The 22,588-nt window shown below is 46.0% G+C and overlaps 1 protein-coding gene and 1 pseudogene across 2 annotated transcripts in view; one reads left to right on the forward strand and one right to left on the reverse strand.

The window, feature by feature from the left end:
- Positions 1-22,261, reverse strand: part of LOC137378717 (cadherin-5-like) — a 61,708-nt gene extending 39,447 nt beyond the window's left edge. Inside the window, exons 1-2 of one of the 2 annotated variants that reach the window (XM_068049073.1) lie at positions 21,819-22,261; positions 1,585-2,295 (exon numbers count right to left, since the gene is read on the reverse strand). The gene's annotated coding sequence lies outside the window, so the exon portion shown is untranslated. The remainder of the gene's footprint in view (positions 1-1,584; positions 2,296-21,818) is intronic. The other variant, XM_068049072.1, reaches the window with a different exon arrangement.
- LOC137379149 (large ribosomal subunit protein eL30 pseudogene) lies at positions 9,306-9,749 on the forward strand (annotated as a pseudogene).
- Positions 22,262-22,588: the final 327 nt, after the last annotated feature.

Below are 22,588 nucleotides of genomic sequence, written 5' to 3' on the forward strand. Positions count from 1 at the left end.
AACGCCAAGACCCTTTGTTAAGCTTTATTCCCCTCTCTCCTTCTCACAGGGATATGAATTACAGCATTGAAAACAGGACATATGAATCTGAAACCAATCACACTTATTGCCTCTCGCAATTCAACTGCCTTAGCTTTAGTGTGATGAAGCAGCATTAAAATTGAGGCCTGGACTTTAAATAGGTTTTGCTTTTCTAACACACCCTTCCTGCCATTTAGTCGGAGAAAATGTCTGGTGTGTTGATTATCAGACGTTCCTTCCCACTGATATTGTTTATGTATTTGGGGAAAAGCACCATCCTTTTCCATTGACATACAAAGTGAAAGGTCGATGTTCACCGAGCAGGATCTGGTCTCTTAACTGTTTTCAGTGTGGATTTTTGTTGGGCAGAATAAAATCTAACGAGAAAGAGTGCCCCTTAGAAATCTTTCAAAGTGCTTTATGAACAATTAGTGACTTCCATATGGTCTTGTGCACTGCCAGTTAACGTATGTAGGTTTTCTTTATACACAAGAATATAGCATAAAACTCAATGAGTAACACTTCCACCTCTGAGTAAGATGGTTGTGGGTTTAAGTCCTACTCCAGAGACTTGGGTACATAATCTAGGCTGACATTCCCAATGCAGTACTGGGGGAGCACTGTATTGTCTGAAGTGCCATATTTCAGACGAGACATTAAACCGCAGTCCCATCTGCCCTCTTGGGTGGATGTGAAAGATCTCGTGGTGTCACTTTGAAGAGGAATGGGGAGTTCTGGCCATATTTATTCCTCAGCCAACATCACACAAAAGGAACAGGTTACCTAGTTATTTATCACTTTGCAATTTGTAGGATCTTGCTGTATGCAAATTGGTTGCTGTGTTTCTTACATTACAACAGTGACTACGCTGCAAAAATACTTCATTATCCATAAAGCGCTTTGGGAAGTCCTGTGGTCATGAAAAGTCAGTATAAATGCAACTTCTTTCTTACAATGAATCCTCCATTCGAGATCTGATAACAGGTTCGAATGAAGGGGTTTCACCAAAATCTTAACCTAACTCCCAACATTTCTAGCATTTCCTGTTTTTATTTCAGTCCCATATGAGGCCAACCAATCAGTTGAGAGCTAGTGAAAAATCTAAAGAGGAAGAGACAAGGCAATCGGTCAGTGGGATTACATTTGCATTAATCAAGCAAAGAGCTGACAGAGACATAATGGGCTGAGTGGTCTCTTCCTCTGTTGTGAATCCATCTATATTAACCAGTCAACTGATGCTACAACTTGAACTAAATTTTAGCTTTCAAAGAAAAATTACATTGAGGGGGAGGCGGTGGTGTAGTGGTAATGTCACTGGACTAGTAATCCATAGCCCAGGCTAATGCTCGGAGGACATGGGTTTGAATCCCGCCATGGCAGATGGTGAAATTTGAACTCAATCAATTTGAACCCACAGCAATGTGGTTGACACTTAAATGCCACTCAGCAAGCCACTCAGTTCAAGGTCAATTAGGGATGGACAATAAATGCTGGCTTAGCCAGTGATGCCCACATCCCACAAAAAAAACGAATAAAAAAAAGTGTCTGGTGTATCTTACCTACCTGTTGATCAGAGTTATTTGACTCTCCGAAATGCCAACTTAACAAGGTCTTGTCAGCTTGGCTCAGTTGCTAGCATTCTTGCCTCTAGCTGTGGGTTCAGGTTCTATACCAGGGCTTTGAGTTTGTAATGTAGGCTTGATATTCCATCCCTTCTACTAAGACAGTGGGGTGCCGTCAATGCAATTAGTGCTGGAAGTGTTGTCCTTCATGTTATAGTAGCTCAGGTTGCTAAAGTCCTCATGGCACCATTCCGAGAAAAGCAGCAAGTTCTCCTGGTGCCCTGGTGACGTTAGTCTCTCAAGTCAAAAGCAGATCATTCATCTCATTGCTGTTAGTTTGAAACATTGATACAAAATGGCTTCCACGTTTGTCCACATACTAATAGTTATTGCTCTATAAATCTGTTGTGTGTTAAGTGCTGAGAGACAAAATACAATGCTATATAAATGAATTTCTTTTGTCTCTTGCCCAATGATTAAAGTAGTCAACTCAATAAAGCCAAGATTATTCAGCAAAGCAAGTCCCCTTGATCCCAACAACTGTAAGTAGCCATGAATGGTCTGCTGAGGAAATATCTCATCAAGGAACATCAAATGACTCATCTTCTACTGAAGCTCCAGGCCATGATATCAGGTAATCGAGGTCTTTAAGATGATGAAAGGATTAACAGGATAGATGTCGAGATGTTCCCACTTGTGAGTGAGACCAAAACTAGGGAGCATAAAACATAAGGTAGTCAGTAATAAATCCAATAGGGAATTCAAGAGAAACATCTTCACCCAGAGAGTGGTGAGAATGTGGAACTCACTACCACAGGAAGTGGTTGAGGAGAATAGCATAGGTGATGTAAGGGGAAGCTGGATAAACACATGAGGGAGAAAGGAATAGGAAGATTATATTGAGAGGGTGAGAGGAGGCTGGTGTAGAGAATAACTGGTCTGGACCAGTTGGGACCAGTTAGTGCTGTAAATACTATGTCATTCTATGCAAGGCTTTCGCTATGTTAAGTAGTTTAAAGCAGCTTTCAAATTAAGGCAGTTGGGATGTTAATGTGGGAACATATTGAGCCCTTGTTGAGTGTTCATGCAGAATTTTCACAATGTAATGCTGACCCGGAAGTCCGACCCGACCCGACATGTCGTCGGGACCCGTCGGGGTCGGGTCGGGTCAGGTAGCAGGCCTTTACATCAGTACATGGGTAAAGACCTGTTACCCGACCCGACTCCGACGGATCCCAACGACATGTGTCGGGTCAGGTCGGACTTCCGGGTCCGGCATTCAGGCTCGGTTTGGGTTTCCTTTGCAGACCTTTAGTGCTAACAGCTCTGGGACATCTTGAATGGTCAAGGTGCAGTGTCCCAGGCTTGGTGGACTCTTTCAATTTGAAAGTTTACCAAGAAGATCAGAATCGCGCCTTCTTGACCATCTGGAATGTCAACATTAGTGAGAATCGTTTAACCTGAATAATTATCCAAATCATCCAGTTTGGCTGCAATGACTCTCAATGATAATCCTTTTTGTTGTGATGCTGGTTGAGGAATAAATATTGGCCAGGACACCAGGGATAACTCCCCTGCTCTTGGTAATAGTGGCCATGGGATCTTTTTAGGTCCACTTGAGGGGGCAGAAGGGGGTTCAGTTTAACAGCTCATCCAAATCACTTTAAATGTCACAAATAAATTAAAACACTTAGAGACCTTAGATTAAAAAAGACAGAATTTGTATTTATTTAGCAACTTTTATGACCTCAGGACATCCCAAAGTATTTTATAGCCAATTAAGTAATTTTGAAGTGTAGTCACTGTAGTAATGTAGGTCAAAGCGGTAGCCAATTTGTGCACAGCAAGCTCCCACAAGCAGCTATGAGACAAAGACCTGATAATCTGTTTTTAATGATGTTGCAACAGGCTAAATATTGGCCAGGACACCTGAGAGAACTCCCCCCCTCCTCTTGGAAATAGCGCTATGGGATCCTTTACATCCACCTGAGTAGGCCGATGGGGCCTCCATTTAACGTCTTGTCTGAAAGCAGGGCCTTACCAGCTGGTTAGCTGTTCGAAATCAGCTCAGGAGGAAAATCCACCCTAAGAATCAGTCATTTTGTCTGCAAGGGCTTGCTGAATGTGAGCTCATATCCCCACAATGTTCCTATCATGATTTTGAGGGAATTAATCTGATGTAACCTGCATTATTCATGTATTTTACAGGATGCACAACAACTTGCATTTATATAGCACATAGCAAAATATCCCAAGATGCTTCACAGAAGCATTATTGGACAACATTTGATATCGGGGTATATTAGTTCAGGTGACCAAAAGCTTGGTCAAAGAGGTAAGTTTTAAGGATCGACTTAAAGGAGGAAAGAGAGGTGGAAAGGTGGAGAGGTTTAGGGCCCAGGCAGCTGAAGGCTCTTCCGCCAATGGTGGGGCCAGAGTAATCCGGGGATGCACAAGAGGCCAGAACTGAAGAAGTGCAGAGATTTTGGAGGATTGTAGGGCTGGAGGAAGTTGCAGAGTTCGGGAGGAGCGGCACATGGAGGGATTTGAACATAAGGATGAGAGTTTTAAATTTGAGATGTTGTTGTACTGGGGGCCAATATAGGCCAGTGGTGAACGGGTCTTGGTGCGAGTTAGGATAAGGGTAGAAGAGCTTTAGATGAAGCCAAGTTTACAAAGTATGGAAGATGGGACGCTGGCCAGGTGGGCAGTGTAACAAAAGCGTGGATAAGGATTTCCGTGGTAGATAGATGGAAACAAAAAAGATCTATGATGTCCTCTCTTTGTCTTTCTCCAGTGAAAGGATATTTAAGTAATGCAGCTTCTGCTCAATGCCAATGAACTGGAAGCCTAAGTCTGCTGAGGGAGTCCTTGGAAGGAATCGGTGTGAGGTTTCTGTGCTGTTTAAACCAAGGTGCTAATCTATTTTTATTAAATAGGTTAGCAACTTTATCAAAATGTTGGCAAGTATTTCACACTAACATGTATCACGCTGGTTACTCGTTGTGCAAAGTGATGCCAATACCTTAAGAGCTTCATGCTCCAGAATCATTGCTTATTTTATTTTCTGAGCATCGTAGTAATGTCCTTGTGACGTCTGAGTGTCAACCTTTGCCTGCAATAAAATCCTAAACTTTTCTGCACCAATGCATTGCACACAGTTTAAATATATCATAGAAACTTATAGCACTGAAGGAGGCCATTTGGCCCATAGTTCCCATGCTGGCTCCTTGAAAGAGCTATCCGATTAGCCGCACTCCCTTTGATATTTTCATAGCTCTGCATTTTTTTCCTTTTCGAGTATTTATCCATTTCCCTTTTGAAAGATACTGCCGAATCTGCTTCCACCACTCTTGTAGCCAGTGCGTTCCAGATCACAACAACTTTCTGCGTAAAAGAATTTCTCCTCATCTTCCCTCTGGTTCTTCTCTTAGATTTTAGTCAGATGTTCTTCAAATTTCTCAAGTAGCTTGATTGCACTGTTAACAACAGACTGAAATTGAGTAATACTTTCTTCAGTTTGTGTTCCTGGCATGTAGTTTACTTATTTGTGTTAACCTGGATAATGCTGGCAACTCCTACTAAGCCGGCGACTTCCATCATGTAGAAGGACAAGGGCAGCAGGTTGCATGGGAACACCACCATCTGCAAGTTCCCCTCCAAGCCACATACCATCCTGACCTGCAACCATATCACCAGTCCTTCACTATTGCTGGGTCAAAATCCTGGAACTCCCTTCCTCACAGCACTGTGGACTGCGGTGGTTCAAGAAGAAGGCTCATCACCACTATCACAAGGGCAACTTGGAGTGTGCAATAAATACTGGCTGTGCCAGCTATGGTCACGTCCCAGAGAATGAATTTTAAGAAGGCTGTGTTTGCTGACAACGTAACCACTAGGTGGCGCAGTACTGGCACATGTGCAAATGCAGCCTCATCCACTGAAACGTCACTGTCTGCGACGTCTCAGGCAGCTGCCAGTAATAAGGATGGTGCTGCTCAATTTGTCACAAAAAACAAATTAAAACCAAACTCCCTCAATGGCTGCAATCGCTGCTTCCATCCCACCTCCAACAGTACTCCACTCCCTCCTGCCATCGCGCTTCTCTGTAGCGCAAAATGGGGTCACAACAAATTGGTAGACTGATTTACACTAGGACATTGGAAAAGAAAAACATGCATGGTGTAAAATGGCAGCTGATTCATTGTGAGTCCATTTCACTGGTGGATGAAGGGATGCAAACCCTCCAGGATTGCCCTGGAATCTTCAGAAGTTGAAGATAAATGTCCAGGATGCTACTATAAACAAAAACCCAGGAGAAAATTCACAGGGTGCATGAAACAATATTGTGTTTCTGTTTCATTTTCTCTATTCATTTTCGTTCATGGTTTTAAAAATATTTGAGTTGGCAAAAGGAAAGGCTGTTTCACTGACGGTCAAGATTTTAAAAATTCATTCATGGGATGTGGACATCGCTGGCCAGGCCAGCATTTATTGTCCATCCCTAATTGCTCTTGAGTAGGTGGTGGTGAGCTGCCTTCTTGAACCGCTGCAGTCCGTGTGGTGTAGGTACACCCACAGTGCTGTTAGGAAGGGAATTCCAGGATTTTGACCCAACAACAGTGAAGGATCGGCGATAGAGTTCCAGGTCCGGATGGTGTGTGACTTGGAGGGGAACTTGCAGGTGCTGGTGTTCCCATGTATTTTCTGCTCTTGTCCTTCTAGGTGGTAGAGGTCACGGGTTTGGAAGGTGCTGTCTAAGGATCCTTGATGCGTTGCTGCAGTGCATCTTGTAGATGGTACACACTGCTGCCACTGTGTGTCGGCGGTGGAGGGAGAGAATGTTTAAGTTGGTGGAAGGGGTGCCGATCAAGCAGGCTGCTTTGTCCTGGATGGTGTTGAGCCTCTTGTGATTGATGAAGCAGCTGAAGATGGTTGGGCCTAGGACACTACCTTGAGGAATTCTTGCAGTGATGTCCTGGAGCTCAGATGATTGACCTCCAACAACCACAACCATCTTCCTTTGCGCTAGGTATGACTCCAATCAGCCGAGAGTTTTCCTCCTGATTCCCATTGAATTCAGTTTTGCTAGGGCTCCTTGATGCCATACTCGGTCAAATGCTGCCTTGATGTCAAGGGCAGTCACTCTCACCTCACCTCTTGAGTTCAGCTCTTTTGTCCATGTTTGAACCCAGGCTGTAATGAGGTCAGGAGCTGAGTGGCCCTGGCGGAACCCAAACTGAGCGTCACTGAGCAGGTAATTGCTAAGCAAGTGCGGCTTGGTAGCACTGTTGGCGACACCTTCCATCACTTTACTGATGATTGAGAGTAGACTGATGGGGCGGTAATTGGCCGGTTTGGACTTGTTCTGCTTTTTGTGCAGTGGACATACCTGGGCAATTTTCCACATTGATGGGTAGATTGCAGTGTTGTAGCTGGACTGGAACAGCTTGGCTAGGGGTACAGCAAGATCTGGAGCACAGGTCTTCAGTACTATTGCTGGAATATTGTCAGGGCCCATAGCCTTTGCAGTATCCAGTGCCTTCAGTCGTTTCTTGATATCAGGCGGACTGAATCGAATTGGCTGAAGTCTGGCATCTGTGATGCTAGGGACTTCATGAGGAGGCCAAGATGGATCATCAACTTGGCACTTCTGGCTGAAGATGGTTGCAAATACTTCAGCCTTATCTTTTGCACTGATGTGCTGGGCTCCCCCATTATTGAGGATGGGGATATTTGTGGAGCCACCTCCTCCAGTTAGTTGTTTAATTGTCCACCACCATTCACGGCTGGATGTGGCAAGACTGCAGAGCTTAGATCTGATCCGTTGGTTATGCGATTGCTTAGCTGTGTCTATCGCATGCTGCTTGCGCAGTTTGGCACGCAAGTAGTCCTGGGTTGTAGCTTCACCAGGTTGACACCTCATTTTGAGGTATGCCTGGTGCTGCTCCTGGCATGCCCTCCTGCACTCTTCATTGAACCAGGGTTGGTCTCCTGGCTTGATAGTAAGGGTAGAGTTGGGGATATACCAGGCCATGAGGTTACAGATTGTGGTTGAATACAATTCTGCTGCTGCTGATGGCCCACAGCGCCTCATGGATGCCCAGTTTTGCATTGCATGATCTGTTCAAAATCTATCCCATTTAGCACAGTGGTAGTGCCACACAACACAATGGAGGGTATCCTCAATGTGAAGGTAGGACTTCGTCTCCACAAGGACTGTGTGGTGGTCACTCCTACCAATACTGTCATGGACAGCTGCCCCTGTGGCAGATTGGTGAGGATGAGGTCAAGTATGTTGTTTCCCTCTTGTTGGTTCCCTCACCACCTAACACAGACCCAGTCTAGCAGCTATGTCCTTTCGGACTCAGCCAGTTCGGTCAGTCGTGGTGCTACCGAGCCACTCTTGGTGACGGACATTAAAGTCCCCCACCCAGACTACATTTTGCGCCCTTGCCACCCTCAGTGTTCCTCCAAGTTGTGTTTAACATGGAGGAGTACTGACTTATCAGCTGAAGGAGGGCAGTTGGTGATAATCAGCAGGAGGTTTCCTTGCCCTTGTTTGACCTGATGCCATGAGACTTCATGGGGTCCGGAGTCGATGTTGAGGACTCCCAGGGCAACTCCTTCCCAACTGTATACCACTGTGCCACCACCTCTGGTGGGTCTGTCTTGCCGTTGGGACAGGACATACCCGGGGATGGTGATGGCAGTGTCCGGGACATTGTCTGTAAGGTATGATTCCGTGAGCATGACTATGTCAGGCTGTTGCTTGACTAGTCTGTGGGACAGCACTCCCAACTTTGGCACAAGCCCCCAGATGTTAGTAAGGAGGACTTTGCAGGGTCGACAGGGCTGAGTTTGCCATTGTTGTTTCCGGTGCCTAGGTCGATGCCGGGTGGTCTGTCTGGTTTCATTCTAATTGGACAACAAAGAATCCATTGCCTTTCCAATTGGCCTTGGGAAGGCGGTGGTGCCTGGAGGACAGGTCAATGCAGAGAGTGGTGGGGTGGCAGAGGAGTGTGATTTGAGGTTGGACATTGTAAAAGAAAAAGAAAGACTTGCATTTATATAGTGCCTTTCATGACCACGGGATGTCTCAAAGCACTTTACGGACAATGAAGTACTTTTGAAGTGTAGTCATTGTTATAATGTAGGAAATGCAGCAACTAATTTGCGCACAGCAAGCTCCCACATATGGCAATATGATACTGATCAGACAATCTGTTTTTGCGATGTTGATTGAGGGATAAATATTGGCCGGGATACCGGGTAGAACTCCCCGTCTTGTCTTCTAAATGGGATCTTTCACGTCCACCTGAGGGAGCAGACAGGGCCTCACTTTAACATCTCATCTGAAAGACACCATCTCCAACAGTGCAGCACTCCCTCAGTACTGCACTGGAGTGTCAGCGTTGACTTTTGTAGTCAAGTCCTGGAGGGGCACTTGAACCTTATGGCTCAGAGGCAAGAGAGCTACCAACTGAGCCACGGCTGACAGAGGGTGCGAAAAGTGTATGTTTCACAGGCTTTCCATTGAATAGGCATTTTAGATTCAAAGTTGTTCATGTTGGCAGTTTGCCTCGCTGTCCTGTACACCTACATCAGGAGACGTTTTGAGTACTGTGGTTGTGTTTATGGGATCATAGCATGCAAATTGTGTGGGAGTTATTAGGAGGCTGTTTGGCTTGGGGAAACATTGAAATTCAGCTCCCATGACGAGAAAGCAGCAGCATTAGCAGCGGCAGAGGGCGGCAAGATGGTGGCGGCCAAGAAGACGAAAAAGTCTTTGGAGTCCATCAACTCCCGGCTCCAGCTGGTTATGAAAAGCGGCAAATATGTGCTGGGCTACAAACAGACTTTGAAAATGATTCGCCAGGGCAAAGCCAAACTGGTTATTCTTGCCAACAACTGTCCAGCCTTGAGGAAATCAGAGATTGAGTACGATGCTATGTTAGCCAAGACTGGTGTGCATCATTACAGCAGCAACAATATTGAGCTAGGTACAGCTTGCGGTAAATATTACAGAGTGTGCACACTGGCTATCATTGATCCTGGTGACTCTGACAGCATCAGGAGCATGCCAGAGCAGATCAGTGAGAAATAAACTCGCCTGTGACTCTGAAATATTTTACAAATAAAGTTATTCTGTAAAAAGAAAAAAAAAAAAAATGACATACTGAGTGAGAGAGCAAGACTGGACCATTCATTGTACGACCATAAGAGTTAAAGGAATACAGGAACAGGGCAGATTGAAGTTGAAGCCAATATCATAGATGAGTTTAAGAGGAAGCTAGATAAACACATGAGGGAGAAAGGGATAAAAGGATCTGCTGATAGGGTTAGATGAAAAAGGATGGGAGGAGGTTTGTGTAGAGCATAAACACCAGCGTGGATCAGTTTGGATGAATGGTCTGTTTCTGTGCTGTAAGTTCTATGTAAGTCCACGTAAACATGATTGGAACTATTTGCTTGTGTGGAGGGTAAATACCAACATGGGCTGGTTGGGTCGAATGCCCTGCTTTTTCACAGTGTACTTCCATGAATGTATTTTTGAATTTCCTATATTTTGCCATGTGCTTCCCAGTATTTGAAAACTTTCCCACAGTGTGTATCATATCTACATCCACTGAGCCAATCCCTGCACAGGGTTCATTTTCCTCCAATTGGAACTGCGAGAGATAAACTTGTTCTGAGTATAAAATGAAGATTTATTCTGCTCATTCTTTGTGACTCGGGAGAAAGTGTACCTAATAATCCCGAAATAATTCAACTAAATTGTATCAAAGTTTCCTTTAACACAGCAGAACCCTTTTGGTGATTTCACTGTCACTAAGGTTCAGAGTTGAGGCAATGCAAGCTGCCTTGTATTTAGATTATATTTAACAAGACCCTGCCCATAACACAGTGCCCTTAGTCATTGGCAGTGATTGTATCATGAAAGAATTTACAAAGAACAAAGAACAAAGAAAATTACAGCACAGGAACAGGCCCTTCGGCCCTCCAAGTCTGCGCCGATCCAGATCCTCTATCTAAACATGTCGCCTATTTTCTAAGGGTCTGTATCTCTTTGCTTCCTGCCCATTCATGTATCTGTCTAGATACATCTTAAAAGACGCTATCGTGCCCGCGTCTACCACCTCCGCTGGCAACGCGTTCCAGGCACCCACCACCCTCTGCGTAAAGAACTTTCCACGCATATCCCCCCTAAACTTTTCCCCTCTCACTTTGAACTCGTGACCCCTAGTAATTGAATCCCCCACTCTGGGAAAAAGCTTCTTGCTATCCACCCTGTCTATACCTCTCATGATTTTGTACTTCATAGCTAGCGCCCTCCATACCAGGCAACATCCTAGTGAACCTCCTCTGCACATGTCTTTATAACTAACACTTGGTCCGTGCGCCCGCGGGAGTCGGCTCGGAGAGCATCTGCAGTGCAATGTCGGCGTATTCCTGCTGGTACCGGCACCCGAGGATGTCGCTCACCTCCCGGAAGACGCGGATGAGCTTTCCTGGTGTCGATGGTGGGAACTGATGAAATGGTTTATTACCTGCACCCCCTTTCCCCCCCCTTCCCCCCGCCTTCCCCTTCCCCCCCTTCCTCTTCCCCTTCCCAGCTCCACTCTCTCAGCTCACCACCCCCCAACCCCCGCACCCCCCTTCCCCACCCCCTCCCCCAGCGCAACCCCTTCCCAGCTCCCCCCTGCACCCCCTTCCCCAACACACCCCCTACCCGCTTACAGCCCCCTTCCCAGCTCCCCCTCGCAACCCCTTCCCTCCACCCCTCCCCCTCGCACCCCCTCCTCCCACTGGCATCCTCCTACCCCTGTGTAGGGGCCCTAACAACCCCACTGCCTTGTGGGCATCTCGGGAGAGACCAAGGCTAAGGGAGTAAACCCTAACAGAAAATCCGGAGCGGAACCCCGTAGGCGGCCATGTGTCACCTTTGGCATGTTTCCGGCAGTTCCTGCAGCTATACCGGTGCCAAACGTCGTGCTCTGCACTCCTTTGGACCCCACCGGAAAGGCCGAGAGGGGGATTTGATGCTTGGGCAACTCTCAACCTCCACACATTTGCCCAGGCATGCGCCATGGAGAGGTCACTCCATAGTCGCCTCACAGCGACTGAAACAACACGGAAGGCAGCAGTTACGGGTTATAAGTCCAGATAAATTAGCGTAGAGATTGGGCGCCACGGGTTGCCTTTGTCAGTGGGAGAGGTCATCGCACCTCACTGGACAGCTACCGCCCGCCTCAAACCGGGCAGCCCCCGATCAATAAGGTTCTGTCCCACCACAGTCCACCTGCTTCAATGGGTGCTTGGAGCTCAGGGTCATTGCCCGAAAAGCGGACTGCAACATCGCACCAAACAACGTGAAAAAAGGAAAGAAGGTACCAGCCCTTCGCTTTGCAAGCTGGAACGTCAGAACTATGTGTCCTGGCCTGTCGGAAGACCTTACACAAATTAACGATTCTCAGAAGACCGCCATCATTAACAACGAGCTCAGTAGACTCAATGTAAACATTGCAGCACTTCAGGAAACACACCTCTCCGCGAGTGGATCTCTAACAGAGCAAGACTACACCTTCTTCTGGCAGGGCAGGGATCCTGAAGAACCAAGACAGCATGGAGTGGGCTTCGCCATCAGAAACTCCTTGCTCAGCATGACAGAGCCTCCCTCAAATGGCTCGGAACGCATACTGTCCATCCGACTGCTCACCAACTCTGGTCTAGTACACCTACTCAGCATCTATGCTCCAACACTCTGCTCCCCACCTGAAGCTAAAGACCAGTTCTACGTGGAACTCCATAATATCATTAGTAGCATCCCCAACACCGAACACCTATTCCTGCTGGGGGACTTTAATGCCAGGGTTGGGGCCGACCATAACTCAAGGCCCTCCTGCCTTGGGCGCTATGGCGTTGGAAGGATGAATGAGAACGGGCAGAGACTGCTTGAGTTGTGTACCTATCATAACCTCTGCATCATCAACTCGTTCTTTCACACTAAACCCTGTCACCAGGTTTCATGGAGGCACCCTAGATCACGTCATTGGCACCAGCTAGACCTCATCGTCACAAGGCGAGCCTCCTTAAACAGTGTTCAAATCACACGCAGCTTCCACAGTGCGGACTGCGACACCGACCACTCCCTGGTGTGCAGCAAGGTTAGACTCAGACCAAAGAAGTTGCATCACTCCAAGCAGGAGGGCCACCCGCACATCAACACGAGCAGAATTTCTTATCCACAGCTGTTACAAAAATTTCTAAATTCACTTGTAACAGCCCTTCAAAACACTCCCACAGGGGATGCTAAGACCAAGTGGGCCCACATCAGAGACGTCATCTATGAGTCAGCTTTGACCACCGAAGGCAAACGTGCGAAGAGAAATGCAGACTGGTTTCATTCTCACTTTGAAGAGCTGGAACCTGTCATAGCCGCTAAGCGCATTGCACTGTTGAACTACAAGAAAGCCCCCAGCGAGTTAACATCCGTAGCACTTAAAGCAGCCAGAAGCACTGCACAAAGAACAGCCAGGCGCTGCGCAAATGACTACTGGCAACACCTATGCAGTCATATTCAGCTGGCCTCAGACACCAGAAACATCACAGGAATGTATGATGGCATTAAGAGAGCTTTTGGGCCAACCATCAAGAAGATCGCCCCCCTCAAATCTAAATCAGGGGACATAATCACTGACCAATGTAAGCAAATGGACCGCTGGGTTGAGCACTACCTAGAACTGTACTCCAGGGAGAATGTTGTCACTGAGACTGCCCTCAATGCAGCCCAGCCTCTACCAGTCATGGATGAGCTGGACGTACAGCCAACAAAATCGGAACTCAGTGATGCCATTGATTCTCTAGCCAGCGGAAAAGCCCCGGGAAGGACGGCATTACCCCTGAAATAATCAAGAGTGCCAAGCCTGCTATACACTCAGCACTACATGAACTGCTATGCCTGTGCTGGGACGAGGGAGCAGTACCTCAGGACATGCGCGATGCCAATATCATCACCCTCTATAAAAACAAAGGTGACCGCGGTGACTGCAACAACTACCGTGGAATCTCCCTGCTCAGCATAGTGGGGAAAGTCTTTGCTCGAGTCACTTTAAACAGGCTCCAGAAGCTGGCCGAGCGCATCTACCCTGAGGCACAGTGTGGCTTTCGTGCAACGAGATCGACCATTGACATGCTGTTCTCCCTTCGTCAGATACAGGAGAAATGCCGTGAACAACAGATGCCCCTCTACATTGCTTTCATTGATCTCACCAAAGCCTTTGACCTCGTCAACAGACGTGGTCTCTTCAGACTACTAGAAAAGATCGGATGTCCACCAAAGCTACTAAGTATCATCACCTCATTCCATGACAATATGAAAGGCACAATTCAGCATAGCAGCGTCTCCTCAGACCCCTTTCCAATCCTGAGTGGCATGAAACAGGGCTGTATTCTCGCACCCACACTGTTTGGGATTTTCAACTCCCTGCTGCTCTCACATGCGTTCAAGTCTTCAGAAGAAGGAATTTTCCTCCACACAAGATCAGGGGGCAGGTTGTTCAACCTTGCCCATCTAAGAGCGAAGTCCAAAGTACGGAAAGTCCTCATCAGGGAACTCCTCTTTGCTGACGATGCTGCTTTAACATCTCACACTGAAGAGTGTCTGCAGAATCTCATCGACAGGTTTGCGGCTGCCTGCAACGAATTTGGCCTAACCATCAGCCTCAAGAAAGCGAACATCATGGGACAGGACGTCAGAAATGCTCTATCCATCAATATTGGTGACTACGCTCTGGAAGTGGTTCAAGAGTTCACCTACCTAGACTCAACTATCACCTGTAACCTGTCTCTAGATGCAGAAATCAACAAGCGCATGGGAAAGGCTTCCACTGCTATGTCCAGACTGGCCAAGAGAGTGTGGGAAAATGGCGCACTGACACGGAACACAAAAGTCTGAGTGTATCAAGCCTGTGCCCTCAGTACCTTGCTCTATGGTAGCGAGGCCTGGACAACGTATGTCAGCCAAGAGCGACGTCTCAATTCATTCCATCTTCGCTGCCTCTGGAGAATACTTGGCATCAGGTGGCAGGACCGTATCTCCAACACAGAAGTCCTCGAGGTGGCCAACATCCCCAGCTTATACACACTACTGAGTTAGCGGCGCTTGAGATGGCTTGGCCATGTGAGCCGCATGGAAGATGGCAGGATCCCTAAAGACACATTGTGCAGCGAGCTCGCCACTGGTATCAGACCCACCGGCCGTCCATGTCTCCGCTTTAAAGACGTCTGCAAACGTGACATGAAGTCCTGTGACATTGATCACAAGTTGTGGGAGTCAGTTGCCAGCGATCGCCAGAGCTGGCGGGCAGCTATAAAGGCGGGGCTAAAGTGTGGCGAGTCAAAGAGACTTAGCAGTTGGCAGGAGAAAAGACAGAAGCGCAAGGGGAGAGCCAACTGTGTCACAGCTCCGATAAACAAATTTTTCTTCAGCACCTGTGGAAGCGTCTGTCACTCTAGAATTGGCCTTTATAGCCACTCCAGGCGCTGCTCCACAAACCACTGACCACCTCCAGGCGCTTACCCATTATCCCCCGAGACAAGGAAGCCAAAGAAGATCCGTGTGATCTCCTGGATTGCTTTCAACAACAATGGCAACTTGTATTTATATAGCACTTTAACATAAGAAAATGTCCCCAGGCACTCCTGTGCAGGGACACACCTCAAAGTGCTTTACAATGAAGAGCATTTTTTATTTATTCGGGGGATGTGGGCATCACATCATTTGTTGCCCATCCCTCGTTACCCTTGAGAAGTTGCTGGTGAGCCACCTTCTTGAAGCACTGCAGTCCATCTGGTGCAGGTAGACCCACAGTGTTGTTATGGAGGGAGTTCCAGGATTTTGACCCAGGATATAGTTCCAAGTCAGGATAGTGTGTGACTTGGAGGGGAGCTTGTTTCCATGCGTCCACTGCTCTTGATCATCGGGGTGGTAGAGGTCACGGGTTTGGTAGAGTGCAAACCAGTGGATGCTAAGCTGGAATGGCAAGTTTAAAAATAAAGAGAAATTTGGGAAATGAAAAGAACAGTGGAAGAAAAGCGCTTGAGGGAGTTTTTTTTAAGGTGGAGAGAACTGAGTAGAGAGGGCAGGAGAGTAGAGGCTAACTGAGGAGCCATCAATAGAGAAAAAGTGAAAAACAGCTAGAAACTTGGTGTTACAGGAGTAGAGGGAGCTTGCAGGAAGTTGAAAATTAGGCCAACAATTCACGTCAACTCCCTCGGGCTTCTATAATGTGGGGGAAAGAGTGAGACAGAAAGAGAAAGATGGTGGTAGCACTCTCGCCCCCAGTTCCCCGTCTCCAGCCTTTACCCCGCACATTACTTACCTCTTTAAAAAAATGCCAGTGGCAGTTTCAGGCCCATGCAAAGCTGCCTTTTGTAACCAGTCACCAATCAGCAGACAGTAAGCAACCCGAACAAGAATAGATTGGAAAATTACAGGCAGTGCACTCACAATTTTCCAATCTGACCTCACAGCAGGCCAACCATCACACCGCTGGTGAAGATTCAAAATATCAACCCGATATAGTTGATTTGCCGTGGAACTGAATACAGTTTTTTTTTGTTTCTCTGGCCTGTAACTATCTGCTTGCCTCCCACTCTTTAATTCTTTCAGCCTATTGTCTCTGTGTTTCGATTTCTCTTTCACTCTTTCTTTCACATGTATTTGAAAAGATGACAGTGAGCAGGAAGTGAGTTCAAGACTATAATTAAGGCTCTGAATGGATGTTACTGTTTATGAAATCTGACATTTTGACAGTCATAATCATAGTATTACTCAGGTAAAAACTCTGATCAACTTACTGTTGCTGCAAATTAAGTGCATGTTAGTGTCGTGGTTATGATACTGGGGTAGTAATCCAGAGATTTTGACTATTAATCCAGAATTTGCGAGTTTAAATCCTGCGAATTTGGGAATTTCAGTTTAGTTGTCAAAATCTGGAAGACTTTGAAGACCGTGATTGTTGTAAAAACCCAACTGGATCACTAACATCCTTTAGAGAAGGAAATCTGCTGCAATTGATTTTGGCCCTTTATAGTTACATCCACAAACAATGCAGTTCTTACGCTGATAATAACAGCAAATGTTCCACTTCATCATAACAACATGCACGTTCGAACACCGATTTGGACATCACCAGTAATAATCTGATTCTTTTAATTTAAATCACATTTGCTTTCCTTACATGCTGGAAATACTCAGCCGGTCTGGCAACAATCTATAAAGAGAAAAACAGAGTTTGTGCTGAGTTTGGTCATCAGCCTGAAACATTAACTTTGCTTCTCTCTCCACCGATGCTGCCAGATCTGCTGAGTATTTCCAGCACTTTCTGTTTTTATTTGCTTTCCTAATATCTAGCTGTTCGATCTGCCTTTTACTTCACAAATACAAGCCTGAATTGGGGGGAGGGGGAAGTGGGGGGGGGGGGGGGGGGGGTGGAAACATATTTCCATTTGCAGGTGCTGGGGCATATTTTAAGTAACTGTATAATTACTCAAGTTCTGCTCGTAACATTTTAACTTACTGTATAACTACCAACAATCTATATTTTACACAGTGAACATTTTGGATTCCTTGCCCGCATTCATGGCCAAATGTCGGCACCACTGCTAAATTTGTCCACCATCACCACGGCAGCTGGAAATTCCCACAATAATTATCCAAGATCTCCTGCTCACAGCACACATCAAATGGCAACTCCAGAACAGTATTGGATAAGGACCCATCGGAGGGGAGATGGAACTGGGAGGAGAGTAAATGTCGGAGGTGAAGTATGAACAGGGCTCCCCGAGCAAATCGGCAGATTTCACATCCCCCACCCTCATGAGATCGTGTTAGGATGGATTTGGCTGAAAAAATGTGTCTCTCGTGACCAATCCATAAAGAGTTGGCACATCTGTGAATGGAACTTGGTCTGAGTTTGGACATGGACAGCGGAGGTTTGGATGACCTCACATTTACAGAGTGTAGAATGTGGGAGGCTGGCCAGGAGTGTGATGGAGTAATCAAGTCTAGAGGGGTTCAGCAGCAGATGAGTTGAGACAGGGGTGGAGTCGGGCGATGTTACGGAGGTGGAAATAGGCGGTCTTAGTGATTCCGCAGATATGTGGTTGGAAGCTCATTTTGGGCTCAAATACAAAACGCAATGGATCAGCTTCAGATAGTTGCAAGGTAGGGGGATGGAGTAAATGGCTGGGGAATGCAGTTTGTGGCAGGGACCAAAGACAATGACTGTGGTCTTCCCATTATTAAATTGGAGGAAATTTCTGTTCAACAGCTTTGGATGCCGGACAAGCAGGCTGACAGTTTAGAGACAGTAGGGGAGTCTTACTGGAAGGTGTTTGCGGATGATGTCACTGAGGGGCAGCATGTAGATGAGAAAGAGGAAGGGGCCTGATTGCCTGAGGGGGCGGGAGGGAATTTTCCAGAAAAAGTATTGCAATAGTATAAATAGAGGCAAACTATTTCCTCTTGTCTGGGAAATCCAGAATGAGGGGATATTACCTTAAAATTAGAGCCAAACCATTTAGGAGGAAAGTCAAGAAGTACTTTTTCGCAGAAAGGTTAGTGGAAATCCGAAACTCTCCTCCCGAGTAGACCGTGAATGCTGGGAGTCAACTAGAGTTTTTAATACTGAGATCAATAGATTTCAAGGGGCATGGAGACAAGGAGCCAAGGGGCATGGGGCTGAATGGCCTCCTCCCTGTAACTATGAACCTTTGGTTGTGACTGTGCTGAGCTCCGATACTCGTGAGTTGACTGGCCACCCTGGTCTGACTGCCAGGTGAAAATGTCAGGAAGGGCTTCTACAGTTAGTTACATTAAAACCTTCTTTAGCTGGACCAGGAGGACAGCAGAGCTCTGGCAGGCTCCACAGGGAATGTCTGGGCCTGCTCCCCACTCCCCGGACCCTCAGAACATGGCCCACCCACCTTGACTAATCTTGCTGCTGGACAGCTTCTGCATTTTACCCAAAGTGTCCGAGCAGCTGACTAGTGGCAGTTAAAATCAGGCCTCATTACTTGTCCAACAACCAGTACCAACTGTTATTGGCCAGTTGATTCTAGTTGCACGAAGCGGGACAAAAGAAAGAAATTACATTTATGTAGCACCTTTCACAGCGTCCCAAAGTGCTTTACAGCCAATGAAGTACTTTTTGAAGTCTAGTAGTTATTGTAGGAGATGCAGCAGCCAATTTGTGTACAGCAAGATCCCACAAACAGCAATAAGATAAATGACCGGATACGCTGTATTTTATGTGATGTTAGTTGGGGGTTAAATATTGGCCAGGACACCAGGGAGAACTCCCCTGCTCTTCTTCAAATAGTGACCATGCAAAGGTGGATAGAGCCTCAGTTTAACATCTGACACAAAATGCAGCATCTCTGCCAGTGCTGCACCCCCTCACTACTGGACTGGGAGCATCAGCCTGGGTTATGTGCTCAAGTATCCAGAGTGGGACTACGAGATAAGGGTCATGCTGACTGAGTCACACTTGACCACGATGATGCCTTCCTTCATTGACATCTTGAGGAGTGTCCTGTTTTAGTCAGAAATCTATTCTTATTCTTCATTTCCTTTTGGCTTGATTTCACTTTATCTTCCCACAGAATCTTGGAAGTGATCCATCTGTAGAATCTGATAAACAGCTCTTGGAGATCAATGTGACATGGTATGATCACAAAGGATCTAGTACTCTCATAGTCTGAGCTTGAGATTCTAGGGCAATAACCTTCATATGAGGGTAAGCGGATTAACATTTTGTCTGCTGTGCTTTTGTTTGCACTTTGGAAATAAAAAGTAGGATTTTGTTTCAATAACTTAGTATACGACATATTTCAGGTGCAGATAATTTTCCAATATCCTTCAATTTCATATCTCTCACTTTATAAAAAGTCATGCACAGGGTAGACTCATACAATCATACAGCACAAAAGGAGGCCATTCAGCCCATTATTCCTGTGCTGTCTCTTTTGAGAAGCTATATAATTATCCCCTGCTCTCTCCCCTTAGCCCTGCAATCTTTTCCTTTCCAATTCACTTTTGAAAGTTACTATTGAATCTGTTTCCACTGCCCTTTCAGGCAGCGCGTTCCAGATCACAGCAACCCGCTGAGTTAAAAATAATTCTCCTCTGGTTCTTTTGCCAATTCTTATTAAATCTGTGTCCTCTGTTTATCAACGCTCCTGCCAGTGGAAACGCTTGTTTTGCTTATCACACCTCAGATGTCAGTCTTGGATGACACCCTTTTCTATATGAAGATTTTGCAACATACTTGCATCTGAATGGATCAGATTTGAACAGTGGTTGGCAACAGAACAATCCAGCATGGGAAAGGCAGGCAGAATAACACCAGCAACAAAAATCTGCATTTATATAGCACCTTTAACATAGTAAAATGCCCCAAGGCACTTCGCAGGACCATTGTCAACAAAAAAAATAAATAAATGCTGAGCCACATAAGGAGGTATTAGGACAGATGACCAACAACTTGGTCAAATAGATAGGTTTTAAGAAGCGTCTTAAAGCGGGAGAAAAAGAGAGAGGTTTAGGGAGGGAATTCCAGAGCTTAGGGCCCAGGCAGCTGAAGGCACGGCTACCAATAGTGGAGTGGATGAAATCAGGAATGCCCAAGAGACCAGAACTGGAGGAGTGCAGAGACCTGAGAGGATTACATGGCTGGAGGAGATTACAAAGACAGGGAGGGGTGAGGAACTCCAAAGACAAGCTGTTTTAAATTGTTATACAATGGCTGCTAAGCATGTTATTTTAAAAAAAAGCCATTTAAAATGAACAGTCAGTAAATCAGGCAAAGCAATGAAACATTGAATTTAATTTTTGAGAACCGTTTCACCTGCCATTTTCATTGCTCCTACCATTCTAAGCTTCATTGAGCCACTTTTAACACATCTACTAACCCAGATACACATTGAACTGAAAAATATCGATGATAATTAGTAAATAATAAGCAAACAAGTAATAAGCTTGCATCTGAGTGGGGCAAAAGCATATTAAATAGCGCAGACATGCTGATCCTTCATGAAGAAGAGAATCTTTGTCATTCCGATTGTTGTCCTACATCTCTATTGGAAGTTTTTTTAAGTTTTAGTTTTAGAGATACAGCACTGAAACAGGCCCTTCGGCCCACCGAGTCTGTGCCGACCATCAACGACCCATTTATACTAATCCTACACTAATTCCATATTCCTACCACATCCCCACCTGTCTCTATATTCCCCTACCGCCTATCTATACTAGGGGCAATTTATAATGGCCAATTAACCTATCAACGAGCAAGTCTTTTGGCATGTGGAAGGAAACCGGAGCACCCGGAGAAAACCCACGCAGACACAGGGAGAACTTGCAAACTCCACACAGGCAGTACCCAGAATTGAACCCGGGTCGCTGGAGCTGTGAGGCTGCGGTGCTAACCACTGCGCCACTGTGCCGCCCACAAAGCAGTAGAGGTTGGGTAAATCTTAGTCACCAGGTCGACTGGTGAAAACTGCTCCAGGTACAGAAAGCCACCATAAGCCCGCTTTGCGATAAAAGCCACAATGCAGCTGGTCGTTAAAGCAATTAACTCAAAGGAAACCTTTTCCTTGTAAGGTTTGTGCTCAAACAGGGCAATGAGAAAGTTAATGCATGTGAGTGGAGCACCTTCTATCTCAGGGAGCCAGGGGAATGATTTCCTCTGTGTAGTGAACAACTTCTCAGTACATATCTTAATACATTGATTGCATATAGAACATAAGGAGGAAATCCCCCATCCCAGTATCAGTTTCCCAGGGCAGGTACAGCATGGGGTTAGATACAGAGTAAAGCTCCCTCTACACTGTCCCCATCAAACACTCCCAGGACAGGTACAGCACGGGGTTAGATACAGAGTAAAGCTCCCTCTACACTGTCCCCATCAAACACTCCCAGGACAGGTACAGCACGGGGTTAGACACAGAGTAAAGCTCCCTCTACACTGTCCCCATCAAACACTCCCCAGGACAGGTACAGCACAGGGTTAGACACAGAGTAAAGCTCCCTCTACACTGTCCCAGGTCAAGTCCCACATACGGTAAAAGTAGGCTAGTATTGGTTCTCTGCCCCAGTGGGATGCTTGAACTCACACCGACAATAGCCGAGCTGTCCCTACAATTCCTTATCAAACAAAATTCACTCACCTCTTTATAAATCACTTTGTAGAAGTCTGGATCAGGCCTCAGCAGTCCAGTTTACATCCAAAAATAAGGAATATTCAGAGGCAAAAGTCTCATGCAGATTACAGTGATTGTTTCGAGAGGTGACTTGTGTGGTCGCGATGTACAGTGTGACGCCCTAGCTTTCCAGAGCTGTTTGTTCCTTTGCTAGTGCTTTAGGGACCTAGCCTGTTTGCCATTCAGTCATTTCCTGACATTGTCTAACACTTTTGTGATATCAAAGCTGAGGGCTGAGAGTGAAGGAAACCAGATAAATTGAGCGTAATTATCCCAAAGTAGCCTCTTGATTTCCAGAGAAATAAATGGCGATTTAAATAATTGTGTTGCATGTCATATAATTGGTGGAGGGAGCTGGCTGTAACATGAACTGCTCATACAGAGAGAGTACCTCATCCAATTCAAATAAATGATCATCTGTTGTCGTTTTGCTTATTACTGTGTTTTCAGTTTCTCTTTTAAACCTAAAAAGGAGTCTCTGAAGTGGACTATATGGGAGCTGGGTTACTATCAAAAGGGGCACAGCTCTTGGGAGGCAGTATCCTTTGACCTGGAGCTATCCCCTTATGCTCAGGCCAGTGATTCTCCCCATGTTAAACCCTGATACGATCATAATTCCCCTTTTAAACAAAATTATTAGAAATGTAAACAGAGACAAAAATAACTCTTCAGTTAGTTTAAAAAATTGTTTATGAAATTCTCTAGTGAAAAGAACAGTTGAATAATATTGTCATAAG

Source organism: Heterodontus francisci, chromosome 17 (assembly GCF_036365525.1).
Source record: "Heterodontus francisci isolate sHetFra1 chromosome 17, sHetFra1.hap1, whole genome shotgun sequence".
Classification (NCBI taxonomy): Eukaryota; Metazoa; Chordata; class Chondrichthyes; order Heterodontiformes; family Heterodontidae; genus Heterodontus; species Heterodontus francisci.